The following is a 17,602-nucleotide window of genomic DNA, read 5'->3' as shown; positions in this document are numbered from 1 at the left end:
TTTTTCGTAATCTACCAAGAAAGTACCTAACTTGATTTCGTAACAATATTTCGACTAAAAAACGTTTGACCTTCTTTCTCAAAACGGTCAAAACTTATATAGTGTGATTAAAACTATGTATTAAAAGTAAATCATAAATATGTTCCAACTTAAAAAAGTTCAGTTTAGGTATAGTTTTAAAAGTGGGTAAATACTATGTTAGTTGATTTAAATAGCAAAACGCCAAAACTGTTTTGCAGTGTGGGAGGATTTAGCATCCTAAAAATCAATCAATGAAACAGGGTTTTTTTTAATATCCTACCTCAGAAAGGCCATAAATTCCAGTATTTTTGTCAAAATCTATCGGATTTGGTCATTTAAAACTATTTATCTAATTTATGGGAGCTTTTTTTCGTTTCGGAGATATTATTTTTGATACTGTCAAAGCGCAGCACGTTGGTAAATGTTTAATTGTGGAATGCCCTCGAAGGCTGTATATAATTTCGGTTATCAGGTCGGCGACTTTCATGCTCGTTCAGCTTTTATCTGGGACGTTATTTTAATGGCCACTTAATGTGGTGCGGGGAGAGATACTAAATGTACCTAAGTATATTTTTTCAGTGTAGGTTTTTTGTTTCATTCTCCGTTGCCATTTTGGAATTGATATCGTTTGATTCGGTGGGAAGTTTATTAGTGTCACAAATACCAAACTAGCAAGAAGGATTTTATGATCAAAATGTCACTTATTTCGTATGATCCCTGCCGCCGAAAATTTGGTTTTAATCACAGACATATGAATATATAGACTAGAAATTAAAGGTGAGGGGTAAAATCAACTGTTGAAGAACGAAGGGGGTAAAGCTGACTGTGATTCGTCAATAAATCAATCTGACAGTATATAGGCATCTCGCATTATAATATCACCATTTAGTTCTTAAAAGTAAAATCTGCTTTTGAATGAATAGACATTTTTACATGGGAGCGCAAATTACTCGCCACGTTATGAACAAATTTGCGAAGTCCAAATTCGGCAAAAAAAAATTCTTCTTTTTTCAGAGTCGAATATTTTGTTTACGTATTTAGTTGAGACACTTTTATAAGTGTTCATAATTTACTTCCAAGTAACAACGATGCGCACACTTGAGAATCGCTACATTCGACCAATGTTGGCTCGATGTGATAGTATATGTTTCTACAACTGATTCATATTATACGACGTGAATAAGCTTAAAATGATGCTTACATATGGAATGTAATACGACAATTGGGTTTATTCTCTTTTTCACATCTATTTTTACAAGTTTTCATATCACAAGCCACTATTTTGCCGTGTTATTTCATAAAATGCCTCGACCATAGCTCGACGCCAGTTCGAACAAGAATGATGACGTCACATTCTAAAGATTCACGGGAAGCCATACGCGAGCCCAGCCGGTTCCAATGGAACCGGTATGGGGAGTGGGGAATAATACGCTTTTAATCACTTAGGGCAGGTCTACTAATATTCATATGTCTATGGTTTTAATCTATTTTTCTCTTACATAAGTCACCAAATATATTTGAAGAGCTTGATTATTTAGATCTGGTCACTAAAAATTGCCAAAACCAGGAAGGTAGGTTTCAAATCTATCTGGTGGTCTTTCAATTATGGTCTCGACTTGTATTGTACTTTAATGTAATTTCAAACTATCAATCATTCTAATTATGGTTGTTTGTCTGCAATTTTTATCATTGGTTCTGACCAATTTGTTTTGAATTTAAGTGTCATTTTCAAATTTTGGACTGATTGTGTCAGGAATTCAGACAAGGGTGTAATATAACATTTTAATAAAAAATAAAAAATTGTGTCAAGAATTTAGACTATCCCATGATTTTCTACACTAGAACGCCAATTAAAGCACTGCCTTAAGAAACTTGCCATAATTGTTACAATATTTTTTTTCCTATTTATTTATATATTGCTGGATTTTCACAAAATTTAACGCGCTAGGTACTTACAATATTTTTGTTTTGTATTAAGTGGATTTTCACAATTGTTGACTTTATCTTTAGATTCCACCATCTTCAGACTCTTTATAACTTTTTACTAATGGATTTGTGTAAATGTACTGATGATTTTTAAATTATTTGTAAGATAAAAACTTGCCTAATTGACGATAATAAGTAATAAATTACCCTCTTATTGGTATATCTCTTATCTCATTTTATTAATAGTGTATAAACAAGAAACGTAAATCTGATCAGTAAGCAAACACGGCGCCTTCGTTTTTAAAGTATTTAGACCTGATTGATAAATTTAATCGAGGAAAAGGCCGGTGGCACCACTCACTGGAATAGATACAGCATACAGCATCTCGCATCTCTGGCACATATTAGCAATTGGCACGTACATTATTAATGTGGCCAGTATGACTGAACAGTAACCGTGGCGACGACGGCAGATCAAATCCGGGCTTGGTAGCGGACTAGGCAATACACCTAAGGCATTACCGTTACGGTCTATTTGAATTTCAACTGAATAATATCATTTGAAAGGTTCATGTATAAAGAATTACCTAGTAGGTACAACCTACCAATAGCATGGGAATATATTGTCGTCAAGCTGCAATAATACTACAGAAGAGAGTCCCAGAATATCAAAATGCAGGACATCTTATACCGGTGTTATTGAAGGCCGCCTCTGTTTCAAGTTGACAGGCGGTAATTTCCTTCTGAATATGGTTTTCTGCGATTTCCCATATTTCCACAGGCGAATACGGAGGAATTCCTTAAAAAAAGGCGCAGCTGAATTTCCCTCCCGATAGCAACAAAACACAAACAGACACATATGTCTATGGTACGTAGCCGCGGTCGGCTGCTGGTGATGCTGAAGCTGAAGAATATGATGCTCCAAAACATGCAATTTTAGTAGCGTTTTTAGGTAACAACAAAACCTCTAAGTCTATAACAGCCAGGTAACATTTAAAACACACATATGAGGTAAAAATTGTAAGGCGCAATGACGCCGTTTGTATAAAGAACAGTGCAGCATGGAAAAAATGAATATAAAAATGAAAAAAAATATAGTTAGGTATCTGTAGGAATATCCATGCTAGGTCCTTAATCAGACTTATAAAGTAGTTTTTATCTATCAGTCTTACTATTGCATTAATTAAAAAAATGCTTTAAATTGTTTAGTAACTATTATGAATTGATGCATAAGATGTGTGTACATTCGGTCCAGCCCTGCAAGAAACCAATTAGATTGATTAGTGTGAAATCTAGCACTGTATCGACTCACGTCAGATTTCTATCCGTTCACTAAACTTGTCTCGATTTGTCGTATTCAAGTCGCCGTGTGGAAAAATATACTAGTTATAAACCAAGAATTTATATCAATCTATGTACTTTTAACATTCCACGATTTATATAAAGCAACTCTTGTATATCTTACAACATATTATATATGGCCGCCTACCATGGACTTATTTGGTGGTCGAGTATTTGTATTTTCACCTACGGCCGCGAAGGTATAAGATCCTAAGCAAGCTGCCAGTTATAGCAAGCTACCAGTTGTTTCTATTGCCAAAAGGTTTTTTCATAACATGGAACATTTCATATCTTTCATTGGGAATAATGACACGTTTACTGGTTTCTAATGATACTGAATGCATATTGCATACCCACTGTCGTGTGTCATAATCTGGTTTGAATTAAACCCTAAAAAGACCACAAAATTATATTTTTACTATTTATTATATTTCTTTATGTAAACACAGCAACCACCGCATTTTTTATGTGAACTGCTTCCAACTGTCTAGAGCCAGTGAGACTATGGTAACCCCAATTGGGGAATGTTGTAAGGTAGTGGGGGGGCTAAAGCCATTTAAAGCAGCGTTTCAATACTGAATGGTGATCTTACACCAGGGCGATACTGAGAGTATTTTCAGTAGTAGCAAGTAGACTATATCCTATTTCAAATGAATAAATTGTAAAATAACACATATTCATGAAATAAAATTTACTTGCGCCCGCCGGGCTTTGTATTGCTAGTCGAGAGCGTAACCCCTCGACCAAGGATGCTACTCTAATAAAATTAAAGCATAGAAATGTCATAAATAACATTTTGTGATATTAAAAAGAAAAGGGAGAAATGATATTATTAAGAGGTTTTGCGAGTATCTGTCTATTGACATCTAGTCAACACATACAAACCATTACTAGGGTGAAAATTAAGATATTTTTAGCTCTACAACTAAGCGTAAGTACTGTATTATTAATGTGCTAGGTACATAAAGGGTTTTCTAATAAGAGGTGTTATTTTGAATAGCCCGCTATTTCGGTAGATGTTTCTTTTGAAGCTGTCATTTTTAATTTATATACATAATAAAATAAAAGAAGTGATAAGAAAGTGATAAGTGTTAAGCAGTGATGTGTAGTTTGTGGCAAGTGTGTGTTTATGAATATAAAATAAATAAAAATTTAATTTATATACATAATAAAATAAAACCTCTTATTGGAAAACCCTATATATATTTGATTTTTTTTTTGTTATTTGGGACGATCAAATAAAATCCGCAGTGAATGGAGATTAATTAGTTTATTTAGCTGATCACTGAAAAATATTTGTATTAATTTACGTACGGTATTTATTGCAAATTAAAATTGAATGCAATTGTAACAAAAATAACAAAAAATAGGTAAATGTATAGGTACCTTCAAAATGCAATATTATATATTTCCTATAGATACAAATCAACCCCAACGTTTGTTTCGGGTTAGCTAATGCCCAAGTGGTATTTTGCTACCGGTCATAAACTCGAATCATTATCTTTTTAATATCACAGCCACAGCAGGACTTAATAGTTTATTTGTAATAATTCGTGTGGCAAAACATGAACCGTATATATTATTAAAAATTTAAATGATTAGCCATGAAAATAGTTACACCTTTCTCTTGCCGCGTGCAGTTTTATAAATTATGTTGCATTTAATATTTAAAATAATACCGTGATTATTTATCTGTTATGAGAATTTCTTAATTTATTATTATTATACTAGATCTAATAAAAAATAATAGTCTGTTTTTTTTCTTCTTCTGATTACTAATCGACTTCGCGAAAACACATTAACTTAAGTTTTTTTTGACATTTTTTTTTGTATTACGGACTTATGTATATTCTCCATTTACAATACACATGTAACATAAACTATGGTAAGATTTAAGATACATTCTTTAAAAAGTGAGTGGCTCAGTTGGCATCGAATTTGGGTCCCACTCAGGCGTGATGTATTCATTTCCTCAGCTGGCTAAGTCTTCTATCATAACACAGGCAACATTTTCCGCTTACTGTGGTGGTAGTAGGATATTTTCAAATATATTCAGGTTATTCACAACCCGGGAATGTTTATCTTTCTTAAAATAAAAATTATAATGCGTAATGCAACGCAATGCGTGGCATTTAATGTGGCATACCTCTTGAATCTTTTAAAGTACTATAAAAAGTCAACAGTCTTTGAAACGTTATTTAACACTACAGTATTGCAATTGGCAATACTTTCGCAGAAATTGTAGATGTGTTCGACTCCACGTTTTTTTTTATTTTTTATTTTTTTTTTTTTTATTGAATAAATAGTTAATACATAATATCAAAAACAAGTCCTGCTAAGCCGATTGAATTGGCTTGTCAACAGGTGCTTAAAGTTAGTTTCAAATACATTTTTTAAAGTTATAATTTACATCTTACATCTACAGAATTAACAATTTTTTCATACAATATTTCATACATATTAAAATAAATATTTTTTTTCCGATAGCCAATTTTTCACCATATATTTAACCTTATTCATAGATTTACATTGCTTTATAGTGTCGGGTAATAAATTAAATATCTTCGGTATGTTGTATTCAAACGTTCTCTGTCCGTATTTATTATTAAATTTCGGAACTATTAACCCGTCATTGCGCGTGAATCTAGTACTGTATTTATGTTCTAATTTTTCTTTATGCTGCGGGGTAAATATATACTGAATTATGATTTTTTGCCATAGTATAGCCTTAACAGGTAAAATTTTGGCACTCTGAAACAGCAACGGTGTATTATGTCTCTGTTTAAAAATATTAGGGACGACTAGTAATTTTACAATTGCGTTTTGTACAACTTGGACTTGTTTCAGATTGGTTATACTAGTATTTCCCCATATGGTTAATCCATATCTTATAATAGATTCTGCCATTGACATATAAATTATTTTAAGTGTTTCAATTGATAGGAAAAAATTTAATGTGTACATTCTGCCAGCAATTGATCTGAGTCTTTTACAGGTTTTTTTAATATGTTTGTCCCATTTGAAAAAGCAATCTACTGTAACACCAAGATAGACATATTCTGTAACTAATTCTAAGCTTTCACATTTACAATTAGTCGGGATATTTTTATGGATGCAATTAAAACTATGAGAAATAATATTAGGATTAAATTGAAATCTGGCATTAGGTGATCTTATATGCATAACTTTGGTTTTTTAGCATTTATTAATAGTCCTGCATCATGTGACCATTTACAAAGTTGATTAAAGTCAATTTGCATGAGTTCAATTGCAATTTTTAGATCTTTATGTGATATGACCAATGCCGTATCATCTGCAAATACAAAATGTTTAACAAAAGAGAAAAGTTTTTTCATTATAGTTACATAAATTATATATAGTGTAGGTCCCAATATGGAACCTTGTGGAACTCCTGCAGATACATTCTTTGTTTTACTAAAAGTATTATTTATTTTGGTACATATTTTTCTATTTCTAAGATAATCTTTAAATAAATTTAACACATTTCCTCTTATTCCAATTTTTTCTAAGGTTTCTAGCAGTTTTTTAGAGTTAATTGTGTCAAAAGCTTTAGAGTTATCGATAAATAACACAATAACATGTAATTTATTATTTAATTGATTATTTATGTAATTGGAAAAATCTTGCAGTAATTTTTCAGTATTTTTTTTTCTTTGAAAGCCATATTGATTTGGATCTATGATAGCGAATTTTTCAATGTAATTATTTAATTTATTTGATAAAAATTTTTCGAGAATTTTTTCTAACGCAGGTAGTATACTAATAGGCCTATAATTTCCCAGTTCAATGTGTTTTCCACCTTTAAATATTGGTCTAGTAATGCTACATTTAAATTCTTGTGGAATTTTTGCTTGCTTTATTATCATATTGATTAAATGAGTAATTATTGGCCCAAGAGTTTTTATATTTCTTTTTAAATCAAACATTCTTATATTGTCAATACCTGTGCTTTTAGAGTTTTTCATTTTTTTAACAATGTTTTCAATATCAGTTATAGTAGCTCTTGGTATAAATAAACTGTGAGGCAGTTCTTCCAGTACAATATTAGTAGCTTTGCGATTGCATTTATGTAACATGTTGCTGATGCTATCCGAGAAGTAATTCACAAAATCATTTGACACAGAATCCTCAGTTCTATCTTTTAACATATATCGTGTTATTGTTTCATCACAATCGTTTTTGGGTTTACGTCCTAAAATATTATTTATCACATCCCAGGTTTTTTTTGTATCATTAAAACAGTTTTTAAATTTATTATTATAGTAGTTAGTTTTATCTTTATTTATAAGTTTATTGACAAGGTTTCGTGATTTTTTGTATTCTGTTTCATATGTTTTGTTTGTTGGTGTACTTTTCCATTTTTTATATTGTTTATCCCTTTTATTTATTTGACATAATAATTCACTGCTTACCCATTCATTTATTGCATAAGGTCGTGTTTTCGGGTTTTGCACTATCGTTTTAGAACTACTCTTGTAAAATTTATTAAATAAAGATTTTATTTTTTCATATAATGAAATACAATCCTTATCCTCTATAAGTTTACTCCAGTTATAATCTCTGATATGTCTATCAATATCCTTTTGTGAGATGATTTGAATATACTTATTTGCAAAGTCTACCTGACGTTTATGACATTTTATATTAATAGCAGTGATAAAATGATCGGCAATATTATTTTCACTGACGCAAGCTGTTATTTTCTTGCCTCTAAATTTGGCAAATATATGGTCAATACACGTGCGAGTAATTTGTCCATTTGATACAGCTTCTCTGGTTACTACATTGATGCATTTAGTTAAATAATGGTTAGTAAGTAAGTTTTCATACGAAGTTACAATATTATCTTGTTCATCAAGCAAATTAAGATTTATATCTCCAAGTAAGATGATATTTTCCTTACTATTAATTGTCTCAAGATATGATGATAATTCCGTCAGAAATGAAGATTTACTGAAATTAGGAGGTCTATAGATAGCTATTATATTGACTTTAGTTTTGTCCTGGAGTATGAGCTTTCCTGATATATTTTCAAAATGTATTGATTTTAATGTTTTTAGTCTAAATTCAAATTTGTTTCTTATATACAATATAATTCCTCCTCCTGACTTATCAGTTCTGCAGTAGTTATATGCATTATATCCAGGAATATTGTAAATACACATACTTTCATTTTGTACAGATGTTTCACATAGCATCAGAATGTCAATATGCTTCTTACAGTAATATATTTACTGTAAGAAGACTGTAATAACTTAACTCAATAACACTAATAATTAAAGTTAGCATAATACTTTTTATCTGCATGGGGTCTGTGTAATTTTAATAGTAAATTTTACTTCATGATTGCTGTTCTACTAAATTATCATGTTTATCACATGTTTGTAAAAGCCCGTATAATATGAATTAATATAATAACATTTTTTTTCTTATATTACCGGATATTTAAATTCAATTTAATTTATACCACCTCCGGACAGTAAGCTAGTCTAAACAATAAAAAGGTTTTTTTCTGTAAATTTTTTTTTTTTTTTTTTTTTTTTTTTAAAAGAAAGACAAACATTCCCGGGTTACGAATAACCCAACAATGTTTGAAAATCTCCTACTACCACCACAGAAAGCCGAAAATGTTGCTTGTGTTGTGATGGAGGACTTAGCCAGCCGAGGAATCGAACACGCGACGCTCGGGTGAGACCCAAGCGCTATGCCCACTCAACCACTGACCGGTCAAATGTTTAATAATGTATTTTCTTTTTCTGTACAATTTGCTAAAAATATATTTGATTACACATTTATGTATTTTAGGTTGTATGTGTTTTATTAAATGAAAGAATTGTCTTTTAATTTTTTTTTAGTATAGTTGAAAAATGGCTTTTTTTTCAAATAATGTTATGATAGCATAATATTTGAAGCGCTAGTTAGCAAAAAAGCTTTCAGTTTCTGTCGTAACAGCCCTGAGAATTCTGCATTATGTGAAGGGCTAGTTAGCAAATAAAGCTTTCAGTTTCTGTCGTAACAGCCCTGAGAATTCTGCAAGCTTTTACTCATATTGCGAAGAAAAGAATCAAGATTTGTGGACAAAAAAGGTATTATATTAAAATTCTTGTCGCGTATATTTAGTGAGTGTTGGAAAACCCAAGGCTTAAACGTGGAATATTTGTATTCTTAAGTATTTATGTAATTGATATGCAGCCAGGGAATTTCCGTTATGTGGTCGATTTTTCACTGTGTTAATCCTTTCGCCGGCTTTTGTTATAGAGATAATCTTAACATTTTAAAACTCTGAAAAAATATTCATGACAGCAGTAGCCTTGGTGAAAGATCACCATTCTGAATCGCAATGATGGCTTTAGCTGGGAATATTCGAGATTCTTGTGCTGTATTTACATTTAAAAAAAAAAAACAAGAAAAAAACATAGGATAAGGATTCTCACCGTGGACAGCTGGGCAGCGATTTGACTATGAAATTGCGAGTGTTGTATTGGATTACGATCCACAATCTCCCGACTCTAGTTAAATGGGTAGTCCACTACGTTACACCATCTGTTTTAGGTAATCTCGTCAAAAATCTCATCTGTTCCAGAAGATCTCCGATCGAGATAACGCCGAGGTGATTTAATAGTAGTATCACGCACTGGACACTCTGGATAGTGAAACCGTTCTGAGTTCTGACTGACATGGGAATTATTCGATTGGAAGAAATTCTACGTAATAGGTATTTAATCGGAGAGTTAAGTCGAAGGCCGAGACTGAATTATTTTCACGACAGCTGACGTCGTTTTGCATACTCTATCTCTGCAGCGTTTTAATCTCGCTATCCATGATGGATTTTATATGTAATATGCCCGTTTGCATATAATATTGAATAACGTGGAATGAAAACCATTGATTTATAATTATATAGTCCACAATATAGTTCCCGCTTTAGAAAGTGATTGACTGTCATTTTGTAATGAAATAAAAAAAATCATCTTATTTTGGATAGTTAATGAGTAGTTCAAATAAATAACATAATCAATAATGGCATTTACAATTGCTTGATTTGTTCCCAATTATGTCCTCTGCGTGCGAACTGCATTTAAATTTCTCTTATAAACAATAAGCCGTGGTAATCTCAGTGGTGATCTCCCAGGTACGTATGGTCGTGAATATTATCTGCCTATACAGATATAAATAAATAATAATATATGTACATTCTAACGCAGCATCAAGTTTTTTAGTCAAATGCATTGTAAATATAGCTTTATATTAGTTTGCGACAAACCGGTGGATTCAATCTGTTAGCCATAAGTTGATAATAATATAATAGTCTATATATAATTAGTATATTAGAGATAGAGCATTGTAGAAATATCAAGAAATCTGTTAGTTTAAAGCCTGCAAACCCGTTTATAACCGGATTACCAATAATTTAAAGATATTCTTAGTAAATTAATTAGCATGCACTCATTTTTCTCCGTGTACGTACCTATAATATAATATTTTAACAGAAAATTGAAAACAGAAAATAATTGCCGAGTTCAGGCAATCCGTTATTAGTCACTGGTTTGCACTTACATATTATTAATGTCTACCTTTCCATAAATAGTTGCTTCTTTAAAAAATATTAATAAGAGAAAATATTGTGTGCCTACCTATGTTACTGTTCATAATTCTGTTTAAAATGGTTATGTACGAGTTTTTTTTAAATAGTTCCCATATGCAGTAAATGCGCTTTCATAAATCATAAGTCAAGTTGTCTGCAGATTTCAATGTCGGTTATAATGGACCTGTCGATCGCAGAGGCACGATTTTCTGCGCTTTACTCGTCAAAATAAATTGTAAAAATGCATCGACAAAGAATCCGCTAAAAAGAAAACTCTCTTGGTCGGATATAACTTTTGGTCGAGAGTTTTCCAATTTTGTATTGATAGTTGAAGAGTAGGTACCAGTAAGACCTTTCGTAACTGTTCAACTATATACAGGGACTTATATGACTACTTTGTGTTTCTGATAAAGATTATTCTAAAGATCTCACTGCATTGCAATGTTTCACTGGTCGAAAGGCAAGAGGAAAATGTTGGAAGAACTAGATTAGCATCAACGAGTACATAATAGATGCAGTTTTTTTGTCGAAATTCGCAAAATTATATTATAAACAATCTAACAACCACAGCTGTCACACATCCACAAAGTTGACGTGACAAAATGACTTATTAATAAATTCATCCTTTGTAATCTTTATAATTAAGAGTGGACTGTAAAAATTAATTGCGAACTTTGGAGTTGTCACAAGTATGGTTGGAGATGGTGAACATGGAGTAAGGAAGGAATCCGACTTACCCCTTTGATTTTCTTCAAAGATGTTGATGGTTGGTTTCACTCACAGGAGATATGATTTATTTCACACACAAACTTCCATAAAATCCAGATTGGATAAGAAACACACTGAGGGAACTGAATATGTTCACTGCACAACCTTCTACCCCGAGTTGATATTAATAAAAAGCACTGATCACAAAGAGATGTTAATCAAACAGGCTTCATCAATAAACTGGTTTGACAGTTACGTTTATTGTTGTAAAATGTCACATAAACGTGGGTATAGTCGGATAATGACAGGTACCTACTTGTAGGTGGAATAGGATGGGAAAAATTGCAAGGACAATATTAAAGGAAGATGGTTGCGTCAACACCCTTATTTAGCCAGTTAAATTCAACTATCAAACCTGCATATATTTTTTAGATCAAGAGGCAATGTGTTTTTACCATGTCCCATTTCTACTAGACATTTGATTAAAAGTATGATTTCGTATTTGATTTTTTTTAAATACGCTTTCTCAAAAACAATCTAGAGGGTTTTGTTGGGAAGTCAAGTGTGCGTTATTTATTGATATGAAATCGATTATAATTTTATCTTGTCGTTAGCAGTTCCTCGAGATGACTTTTTACATGAAAACGGCGCTGTAACAATTATCCAATTATCCAATAATTCTATTATTTTTGTCAAATCATTTTCAAAACTTCATTTTTGCTTTCCTGTAAAATTGTGTTTCAAATATATGCTTTTGCCACATGTCAGGGGATGCTCAACATTAAGGCAATGCCATACGTAGTAATGCAAAATCATGTGTTTTTGGTTTGAAAATTTGGTCGCCTAGAAATGTTTCAGATACTTTAATTAAATATTGCGAGTAGAATACATCTTGACCTTTGAAATGATCGAGTATTTTTTATATAAGTCTTTTTATAAGCCCAGAAAAAAATAATGTATAGGCCTATGAAAACTGCTTTAAAGTTCAATATCTCCTACTTACGAACCCATTTTCGGTTATTATTTTATTGTATAATGTGGCAAATTAAGTTATCTATAAAATGATCCGAAAAAAATTGAATATTTATGCCTGAACATCTACAAAATATAATAAAAGGCACTTTTTGGCCATGTTTTTTTCTTGCATAAATCAAAACAGGCGGATAGTGTTAAGCGGGAATTTAAACCTTATCGCCATCTACGTAAGGGTTGTTATTGATAGCAGCTCAATTTAAAATATTACACGACGTAGTGCATCGTCTTAAATAAAATTGACTAGCAGGGGTAGGAAGAGAGAATAGACTTTTACACGACTCCATTCCTTGCTTCATTCTTACTCACAAATCGCATCTTACTTACTATTCTGTTATTTTGACTGACTTGACATGGCCCGAATCAAGCCAAGTCGTAATATTTTTAAGATACTAATGGCCGCGTAATAAGCGCAACGCTCGTTGTATTCTACGTGTTCACAGATGGCTTTAATTAATTAATTTTGTTTAAATACGCTTTTGCAAGGTATTGCTTTACAATATTACGACAAATCATTTGTTTGCGCCCGTAGATACGGAATATGAATATGAATCAATAGTTTTGTTCGTTTAAAGACTTAATTCTTTCGAGAAAGGCACACAAATACAATATTTTACCGATGATTCAATCCAATATTGTATTTGTATGCCTTTCTCGATAGAATTGAGTTTTTATATGGACAAAACTATTTATTCATATTCATATTGCGTATATGAGGGCGCAAACAAATAATTTGTCTTAATACTGTAAAGCAATACCTTGCAAAATCGTATTTAAACAAAATTAATTAATTAACGCCATCTGTGAACACGTAGAATACAACGAGCGTTGCGTTTAACCTCAGTATTGAAGATTTGAAAACATCCATGGGGTTATCTATTTTGTCATTAGAAATACTTATAACAATGTGCAATGTGTACAACACATTACTATTATATTTAGAACAGGATATAGATTTCTCACAAATCCTATAACAAACATATTATTCCGGATATTATACATATTATTATGGCTTCCTTTTCCGCAGTTCCGAGGCCAACGTTTCGAGACTTTTATTGTTGCTTTGAGTTTAGTGTGAGCTTTTCCATTTTATCTGCCCTCGTAAAAACAACTGTGTCAACTCTTTTGTCCGGGGCTGGTCAACAACAACTCTCAAACTCGGATGTGGATTCTGTAATCTGTCGAGAATGCAGCATAACGATGCAATTTTACCAATAAAAGCAATGCCGTAACATGAGGTGTGTTTACGAGTAAATGCATGTTAGTAAGAGTTAAATGCGGTGACGTGAAAAATTCGAGACTTGGCATTTTGTAATATTTAAAAGTAAAAACACTGATTATGTATTACAAAATCTCACAAAATCGTGTGTTTTTAGATTGAAAATTTGATCGAATATAAATATTATAGAAGCTTTTACTAATGCAGCTTGTACAACAATTTTTGGCGATGTTTTTTTTTTTAAACTAATACAGGCGGCATCTTATATCTAATATTGAACTCCGTCAAGAAATATTTTATTCAACCTTATTCTTTTATTGTTGCTTTGAGTTTAGTGTGAGCTTTTCCATTTTATCTGCCCTCGTAAAAACAACTGTGTCAACTCTTTTGTCCGGGGCTGGTCAACAACAACTCTCAAACTCGGATGTGGATTCTGTAATCTGTCGAGAATGCAGCATAACGATGCAATTTTACCAATAAAAGCAATGCCGTAACATGAGGTGTGTTTACGAGTAAATGCATGTTAGTAAGAGTTAAATGCGGTGACGTGAAAAATTCGAGACTTGGCATTTTGTAATATTTAAAAGTAAAAACACTGATTATGTATTACAAAATCTCACAAAATCGTGTGTTTTTAGATTGAAAATTTGATCGAATATAAATATTATAGAAGCTTTTACTAATGCAGCTTGTACAACAATTTTTGGCGATGTTTTTTTTTTTAAACTAATACAGGCGGCATCTTATATCTAATATTGAACTCCGTCAAGAAATATTTTATTCAACCTTATTCCTGCCCAAGGAATTCGATTTCACTCAAATTTAACGATTTGAAACTCTTTTACGTCTATTTCGATTTCATTTGAATGTAAATCTTGGAAGTGGAAATTAACTCATTTTCCGACATCCGAACGAGCTAAGACTCTTCAGATAGACTTGCTGTAGATAACTATGCATTATAGTTGATATATATTGATGGCAAATCTGATGACATTACAGCAGTTGATATACGAAATAAATGTCGGTCTTTTCCGATCTGGATTTGGCGCAGTTGCGGAGTTCCTAGGGAGGAACGTTCAATCATCAGTCAAACATTTTTTAGTTTTTATATTTAAAAACTATTTTATTTTAAAAGTTCACAGTACTTTAAAGTCAGTCCCTGAGGAGGAACATTCAATCTTCAGTTAAATTTTAAAAAATGTTAATTTTTTATTTATTAATAAAAATAGGTGTATTGTAGAAAAAAAATTAATAAATTAGCTTTTTTATTATCTGTGTTGACTAAATGCATTTGAAAAGAACAAAGATAAAACAAAATAGTGCAAGGTCGAATGCTTTTCACGTCTAGAGCTGAGGAAGGACACGCAAGTGGACGGAAGAAGAAGTTGGTGTTTGGTACCATCCTTGGAGGACACAGGAACAATAAAGTGAATCGAAAATTTGATCCAGTCACGATAAAAGTATCTGAGTAACAAAATAATACCTATGTATGAATGTGATTTAAACGATTATTGAAATTGTAAAATTGTAGTAGCAGAAAATACAGAAATTATAGTAACATTTTTCTACTGAGTTTTCTTTAATAGTTTTTGCTGAATCATCAGGTTAATAATATTTTTAATGCCAGGGTGATACTGACAATATATTCTCATAATAAACACAATCTCTATTTTCACGGTTCTTCGCCAACAAACAACAATGGTATTTCCTTCACGCTAACGAGCCAACAGAACGATATTTATATTGCTTGTATGCAAATGTTAACTCACATTTTAGGGCTGACAGAAAATCTCACACTTTACTTTGTAGTTGTTTGTTTTTGACGTCCTCCCTCCAAAGAAATTTCTTTGTGTATTATTGGTAAATTTATCTACGTATAAAAAAACCACCTCACATATTATCGCACCTTTTATGACATGACAACTTCAAGTATAAAATTACCGCCATATTTTCAAAGAGACAATCATTGTTTTGTGATGAGTCAGTCGCAATATGGTTAGTTCTATCTTAAGGCTATTGCAATCCAATAGTGTTTATCGGAGAAGTTTTTGTAACTTCGAAATTTGTGCAATTCTACAGAGTTCTTTCGTTAGTAAACAAACTCCGATAGTGTTGTGACTCCCGGTGTCTAATCGTTAAAAATTCAATAAAAACTCCGGGATCAAACTTTTATTTGTGATATTTATCATTGAGCTTGGACAGTCGGTAGGTCAGCGTCCTTAATTAGTAGGCGAAAGTAATCATTCTGAGCTCCTGATCTTTGATAACGGTGTTATTTTATCTGTGTATCTCTGTATTATCGACAGCTCTACCTTACTGATATAAGTGCCATCTGTGAAGAGCACCTCATACTAATATCTAAGATACGATAAAAAAATTTCGCATAAAAACTCACGTTTAATTCAATTTTTCAAAAGACGTACTAAAATGTAGCAACCCTGGATTAAAAATGTATTTTTGAGTGACTCGTAGTCCGTAGCCGTGCTTTGTCTGTTCTGAACAAAGATATTAGAAGAACGAGATATGCTATGTTGGCCGCCGGACCGTAGCCGGAGTACTACCTAATTAGGGTACTTTGAACGGTATCGGGACGTGTACGCACAGAAATCTGTTCTATGTATTAGTGCGGATACCTTAGCGCAAGCGAAGGTGTGCAGTAGTATTGGTGAACAAAACCGGCGACACTCGGCAAAACAATTCCACTCAGTACGAACTGCGCATAGCACATCTCGTTCTTCTAATATCTTTGGTTCTGAAGGAATTGTTGTATATTGGGTTTGTTTTGAATGTATAAAGATTTATCGTGACTCGTGGAGGATTTCCCAAGGACTACGGCATCAAAGGAGCCATTGTAATGCGAAACCCAAATGAATCTATGTTCAACCGGCTTGATTTATAAATTGAGAAATCTTATTTACGAACACATTGAGTTATCTTAATTTAATTTACATTATTGCACGTAGTCTTCAACAATGTAAAAAGCGACGAATCCTTGGTTTCAAAACCAGATTTAAATGAGCAAACACTTATAAAACTATATATTAAAATTTTGCGAATTTTAGATATTTGTAATATTTTTTTATTTACAGAGCGGAGATAATTTACATATTTTGCCGTTCCTGTGAGCACTGGGATATAGGCCCATTGTGCTATCTCCCATTTACCGCATTCCTTTAACAGTCACCAGATCCCTTTTAAAAAGTTCACCATGGTTGTCATTGTGTATGTGGCTGTGTCTTCTGGTTCCACAATTTGTCTTCCCAGGTTTCATCTGTCGTACCCTATTAGACGGATATATCTTCATTAAATTTAATCCACAAACACAGTTTTAATGTGCATGTTTTTATTGTATAATTCCACCATTTGTTAATTAATGAAGCGTGGAATCTATTTGCTGAAATCTCAGATTCCATCTCACCTGCTGTTTATTAATGATCTAACCTATCTCTGCTCAGTCTTTAATTGCCTTTTCGTCAATCTGCGTATTATTATCTAATTGATGACTCATGGCTTAAGCACTTAACTTGAAATATTTCGTCATAAAGTCTTCGATCAACTTCAACGTCTAGAACCACTCCAACATCATTAAAATGTTCTTACACTTTTCAGAAATATCTCACTATATCTTTTATTTTTCTGCTTAGGTGTGCATGAAGTCATTTATAAGCATCAACATGTAAATGACTGTTGCTAATAATTCTTACAACACGGACACTTTCTCAGGTCTTGATAGTAAAATTTAGGGTATT

General features: G+C 32.2%; 1 protein-coding gene across 2 annotated transcripts in view; it reads left to right on the top strand.

Moving 5' to 3' along the window:
* Positions 1-17,602, top strand: part of Fbxl7 (F-box and leucine-rich repeat protein 7) — a 204,213-nt gene that overhangs the window by 67,071 nt on the left and 119,540 nt on the right. The window lies entirely within an intron of this gene.

Source organism: Hesperophylax consimilis, chromosome 15 (assembly GCF_061612785.1).
Source record: "Hesperophylax consimilis isolate HC1 chromosome 15, BYU_Hcon_1.0, whole genome shotgun sequence".
Classification (NCBI taxonomy): domain Eukaryota; kingdom Metazoa; phylum Arthropoda; class Insecta; order Trichoptera; family Limnephilidae; genus Hesperophylax; species Hesperophylax consimilis.
The sequence above is the reverse complement of the archived record's forward strand: the minus strand, read 5'-3'. Positions and strand labels throughout refer to the sequence as shown.